The 6,158-nt window shown below is 47.4% G+C and overlaps 1 pseudogene; it reads left to right on the top strand.

The window, feature by feature from the left end:
• Window positions 1-1,242: 1,242 nt before the first annotated feature.
• On the top strand, window positions 1,243-5,712 carry LOC147972891 (uncharacterized; annotated as a pseudogene).
• The last annotated feature ends 446 nt before the right edge of the window (window positions 5,713-6,158 follow it).

Genomic DNA, 6,158 nt, shown 5'->3' with positions numbered 1-6,158 from the left:
CCATCTCATTGTATCTGTTAGCCTAGCCCAAACTCTGTACTCTTTTGTACATTTTCCCTAAATTATTAGTGGAAAATCTAAATATCATAAGTTAGGTAGATGTGAAGGAAAAAATACAGATTTACACTTATTTGTATAGATAGACCACCATGGACAGGTACTCCAACAGTAATATGTATGCTACACAAACAGAGGCACTCAAGCCTAGAGATCGCTTTCTCATCATCATCTTACAACAAAAAACAAGCCTCGTGCCAAATCCTCATGATGCTAGTCATATATGTTTGAAACTTGCTTTTCTATGCAAATTGATGAACTGAACATTTGATTAGCAGCTAGCTTGTTGATTCACTTAGCACCGTGTGGTGATCTAGTCTATTAAGTTGACTGTACCTAATAAGTTTTTTATAGTTTGCAAAAATTTATATCCACCCAACAAAATTCATATTGGTATCATTCTCTAGATATTAAGATTTACATGCAGAGGAAGGTTGCCCATTGCTTTTACACCTGATAGTTGGTTCGTCATCTCGAATTATTGCTAATCTATTTAGCTTGGAACATCTCTCTTCCTGATAGTCTGATTAATATACTCACTTGTTTTCAAAAATATAATATAAATGGATGTTGTTGGATACCTCCAAAAAATACCTTTAGAAATAATATCATATTTTCCCCCTTTTTTGCTTTTTCTTCAAGAGACAACTTAAAAACAGGCATTCATTTTTGTTTTGTAAGCCTATCTATGACAGTATCAAATGCTAACACTTACCCAACGTTCTAGAGATGAATGTTTGCATATGCCTATATGACAAACAAGTACGTAAAATAGAACCAAAATGCCAGCATATTTGAAATATAATATGTGCAGGATGGAGGGGAATTGCACAATTCAATCCCTACCTTTTTTCATGTTATCGCGTTCCTTTGAACCAGAGACCAGCTATCAGGGTACATGATATACACAATGTTAGAGTACGTAATGGGCCTAATGGGCCAGTTAGTCTTAGGGTTAATTAGAGATAAGAGTCGCTTTCTTAGGGGTAAAGTAAGCCTTGCTTGGGAGTCAAGTAAACCTCTGTATATAAAGAGAGGAGATGTATCAATCTAATCAAGCAAGAATTAAGAAGGAAATCCCTTCCCTCTTGCCCGGCCGTAGGCAAAAGGTCCCCGGCCGGCCCTCTCGTGCCCTCCTTCTAGTAGTGCCATAACAATTTGGTATCAGGTAGCTCAGTTCCGATCATGTCTTCGTCGCCGCCCACCCCGTCGCTTCCGCTGCTGACTGTCACCACCGCACCGCTGGCCATCTACACCGCACCGCTGCCCTCCCCGTCCGCGCCGCTGGTCGCATCCTCCGGCGCCGCCACCGCCCAAATGCCGGCGCCCTCCACCACACCACCATCCACCGTCTACACCCCGGAGGAGATCACCGGGGTTCTCAACGAACTCATCACAGCCGTCCAGGGGATCCGGCTGTACCTGGCCAGCCCCTACGGGCAGCCGCCGCCCCTGCCGCTAACCGCCATCGCCGGGCCGCCGCCCCTGCCGTGGTACTCGCCGCATCCAGGGGCCTCTGCGGCATTCACTGGGGCGCTGCTGCCCCAGCTACAGCTGCTGCCCGCCGCCGTCCCGCAGTGGCCGCAGTGGCCGGTGCCGGCTCCCGCCGCGCCTCCAATGCCCATCGCCGCCCCCGCGCCGCCGTGGCTGCCGTGGCAGCCGCCGCACCAGGCGGCCTTCGCCACGCTCGCCGGGCCACTGCAGCTGCCATCCATCGCCACCACCGCCCAGCCCTGGCTGCAGTGGCAGCCACCGCTCCTGGCGGCCTTCGCCGCACCCAGCGCTCCGCCGCTGCCCAGTGTGCCACCGCTACAGCCGCTGCAGCTGCAGCAGCCACCGCCGGTCAGCTCCGGCCCCACATCGACCGTGCCGGCAGGAGTTCCGCTCCACCAAGTCCAGTCCCCGTCGTCACCGTCACCGCTTCTGTCTTGGATCGCTACCCACCACGTGTCGGCGGCAGTGAGGCTGCAGGCTACTGCGCGCAGCCTCCTAGCGCGTCGGCGTGTGCGGGAGATGCGTGGTCTGCAGCTGCCGGTCCTCCAAGTTGCCCTTCACTGCGCAAAGAATCTCGATCTCATCCGCTGCGCCGGGGATCTTGGGCATGCGGTTTCCCCCACGGGCAGCGGGCATGCTATTTTCCCCGCGGGCAGCGACCTCAAAGTCTGCGACATCGGCGGTTGGGGGGGCGCACCCCTCGTCATTCTCCATCGCAAGCCTTCCACTCTTCCCTGTGCGGTGCAGACCAACAGCCGTCCGGCAGGAAGAAGGCATGGTGTCACCGACAGCAGCGCACCACGTAGCTCCACTGCATTCCGTCACCGGCTGTCGCGAGGGCGCCTCTGCTGATCACTCTTGCGACCACTTCCAGGTGGTCCTACACATGCACTCCTTTTGTCCAGATGGTGTCCATGGGATCCATGTGGCTGTACACGTGCACGTCCGACGTGCGGATGGTGTCCACTTTTTGTTAAGGGGTCCAAAATAAAGCGTCCCAGTCCATTTCAGGTTGAGAATAATAAAACAAGACGAGATGTAAAAGGCTTGTTTTTAGGTGTTAGGCGTGTTGCGTTGAGTCATGGTTATAAGTTGGTTAGGCTGCAGCTTGAGGACAACCTGCATGTCCAGGTGGGGTGTAGTGTTAGAGTACGTAATGGGCCTAATGGGCCAGTTAGTCTTAGGGTTAATTAGAGATAAGAGTCGCTTTCTTAGGGGTCAAGTAAGCCTTGCTTGGGAGTCAAGTAAACCTCTCTATATAAAGAGAGGAGATGTATCAATCTAATCAAGTAAGAATTAAGAAGGAAATCCCTTCCCTCTTGCCCGACCGTGGGCAAAAGGTCCCCGGCCGGCCCTCTCACGCCCTCCTTCTAGCAGTGCCATAACACACAAATCATTAAACTTTACAGTAAAATTCTTGGCTTGAAAAACCATGTAGCAGGGGAAGGGGAAGCACCATACTCTCAACATTATAGCTTCCTTGAGTGATTGGCAAGTAGGTTGAAAGTGGATGGTGATTTAGCAAAAATAACTGCATATCCATCTTCCATGTGTTCTGCGCGTCCACATGTTCTGCACATCCAGCTGAGGAGTTCAAAGAGCCTCATGTTAGCACTTGATGAAATCAATACATTAGCTACAGTGCAGATGTATTAGCACTTGATATACGATACTGACAAGAGGATCAGTTGTAATACAATATGTAATGCACATTTGTCCAGCTTATACTATGTCTAAATCAAATTATCCAAAAAGTACCTTTTTGTCTTACTTCATGTGGCATTTTAGCAAATGGATATATCTCAAAGTAAAACTGACCACTAAAATTCCAACAAGAACCATGTCAAATGACTGAAGATGTATTCTTTCATGAAGCTTTCTCATATAATTTGATGTAATCATATTGCAAGACCTATGCTTCTAAACTTTGTCGAGATGAGAATTCCTATCAGAGCTACTACAAAATAATCAGACCTGGTATCACCAAGGAGTATGTTTTATACCACATTAATTGGGATATGGCACATTGCCTTCTCCGGAAGCTAATCCCTACATGGAACTTAAGAAGTACCTCTTAAAATTTATCTCAAAGGAAGCATCGGCTCTGACGATCAAAGAAACTCACCATATACTGCTCCCAAATCCAAAGAAATTTCTTTTCTAAAGAAGAGATATATTTACTACAACACCAGAGGAATGATATTTTCTCACCTTCAGTCCATGCCCCATGGAAAACAATTTCTACATTACGCAAGCACAAATTGAAAATCCGGGGCTAAGATGTATATGCAATAGTTAGTTTACACTCTTGCATTACCAAAGCAAATGATTTGGTCACTTCCAAGTTCAAACATTACCTTGTCTAGTTCATCAGGAAAAAAAGAACATTACCTTGTCTAAGACATAACTTATGATAACATGTAGGTGCAAACCTTTCTTTCATATAAACTTTATAAAGTAATTTTTGGGTCTTAAAGGTTATCACATAGAACTTCAGTTCAAGTAGGAAATCTTGATTCAGGAAAAAAAACATTACTTGTCTAAGACCCGACTTCTGATAAAGTGTAGGTGCAGACTTTTCCTTCGTATACACCTTATAAAGTAATTTTTGGCTCAAGGTTATCATATAAAACTTCAGTTCATGTAGAAAATATTGATAATACCACAAGGAATAAACAGGAACGATTAAAAAATATAGGGGTCTGCATCCTAGCTTCTCCAAATGAAGAACTTCCAGATTGTGACCAACGCCGTAATAGAAACTCTGTGCAAGCTCCCGCCCTTCCTCTGGCTAATTACATCATCTCAACCAAATTATATTGTATTAGTTTACCTATGTTGAATGTCCAAGATGAGGCTGTTTCATGACAGAAGTAGGTCATATATGTCTTGGGCTGCATAATAATTAATTAAAAATATGAATGCCAGGAACAGTACAATGGTAAGGCAGGACAACAAAGAAGGGAACCAATCATCAACTGTATAACTGTACTTCCGTGAACCCACAACAATAATACATACGGGTAAGATCGTGTACAAATTCACAGTTCTCAAGAGATAAAAGTCTAAATAAAGTTGTACAAGTTCATAGTGTTTGGCTGTGACCTGGACACTGAGATAGGTGGTGGATATGCCGACGTCCTTGTCGAACTACAGGAGAATGCAAATTTCGAGTCCAACATGGTAGGACCATGGGTACCGGCAATTGTGGTCTCAATGTCTCAGTTCTGAAAGAGTAAATAAACTTTGAATAAACATAAATATTCAGTCTCGTACCTGACATTAGCTAATTTGCTACTTCTTATCTGTATAGACTGCAAATGTGTTACACACGTTGACCAGATATGCGTTTGACATGAATCTGCAATAAATCATCATGTACAAGTTAGACCACGTACGGGCTAATTTGCTACTTCCTATCTATATGCATGTTCTTGTGAGTTTGACAGGAATCCTTATGAATTGAATTTTTAGATTTGTAATCCTAGAATTGAAACTTACTGTACCAAACATCCTTCTTCCAACAGCTTAAATAGTACGGGAATAAAAATGGGCAAACTGTACCTGCCAGCACAAGGCAATGGAGGAACCGCAGTCCCGAATCCAAACTGTACCCGTCCAACTATGGCATCCACGTTGATCCACTCCACTGCGTCGATGGCTGGAGGATGAACGGCACATCAGCGCTGCAGGATGTGTGGGGCTTCGATGCAAGCGCTGGAGGTGGAATAGACAGTGGGAGTTGTTGGCGATCTCGGGGCGAGAGCTGGTGGTCGTTCGGTTGTGGGTTCTCGTCGTGGAGGGAGGGTAAGGCGGCGAGATCGGCTTTGAGATTGGCGGTAGAGGTTCCGAGGTTAACGAGTCCTCCGCGGGTGGATGAAGGCCAGGGGACCGTGACAACAAGGGGTGGAGGGAGGCCACCGATCGGAGCGTGGGGAGGAGGCCGTTGGAGTGCAGCGAGGCCGGCGGCATACACATGGCGGCGTGCATCCTCCTCTTCCCCATGTCACACACGTGTCGGTTTGCAGTCAGGGGTGCGTCGCGGTATGGGAGTGGAGGGAGGCCGCCGCCGGGCATGGGGCGAGGAGACGGCAGGCACGGGACGAGGAGATGGTGGGCATCCTCTACCTCCTCTACTCCCTCGATACATGCGGCGGCTAGGGTTTGGGGAAGGGGAGAGAGACGTACAGGTGTTTAACGGGTTTTTTTTGGTTTTGTATGTTACAAGGGAGAGAAAAATCGGTGGGTGAATAGGTGGGACGAGGGGAGGAGAGGTGGGACTTCCTTCGATCGATGGGTGGAAGCGAACGAACGAACGATGGTTCGTTCGATTTTTTTCGTGGAGGGAACTACCTGGGAGGTGGGAGGGAGTATGAAAATAAACCGTCTCGGGTGAGAGGGAGGTGGGAGGAAGTACCAAAGAAGTACCAAAAAAGACCGGGTGAGGTGGGATGAAAATAAAACCCGGAACGCGACCTACCAACTGAGACATTAGGAGTAGAGATTTGGTATGTGGGTGGACCGGTGCTTGGGTACTGCCCTTACTTGGACAAGCATCCCACTTATGATTAACCTCTATTGCAAGCATCCGCAACTACAACAAAAGT

This window comes from Triticum urartu, chromosome 5A, assembly GCF_056163025.1.
Source record: "Triticum urartu cultivar PI428250 chromosome 5A, HENAU_Tu73, whole genome shotgun sequence".
Lineage (NCBI taxonomy): Eukaryota > Viridiplantae > Streptophyta > Magnoliopsida > Poales > Poaceae > Triticum > Triticum urartu.
Note: the sequence above shows the minus strand (reverse complement) of the source record. Positions and strands in the feature narration are given on the sequence as shown.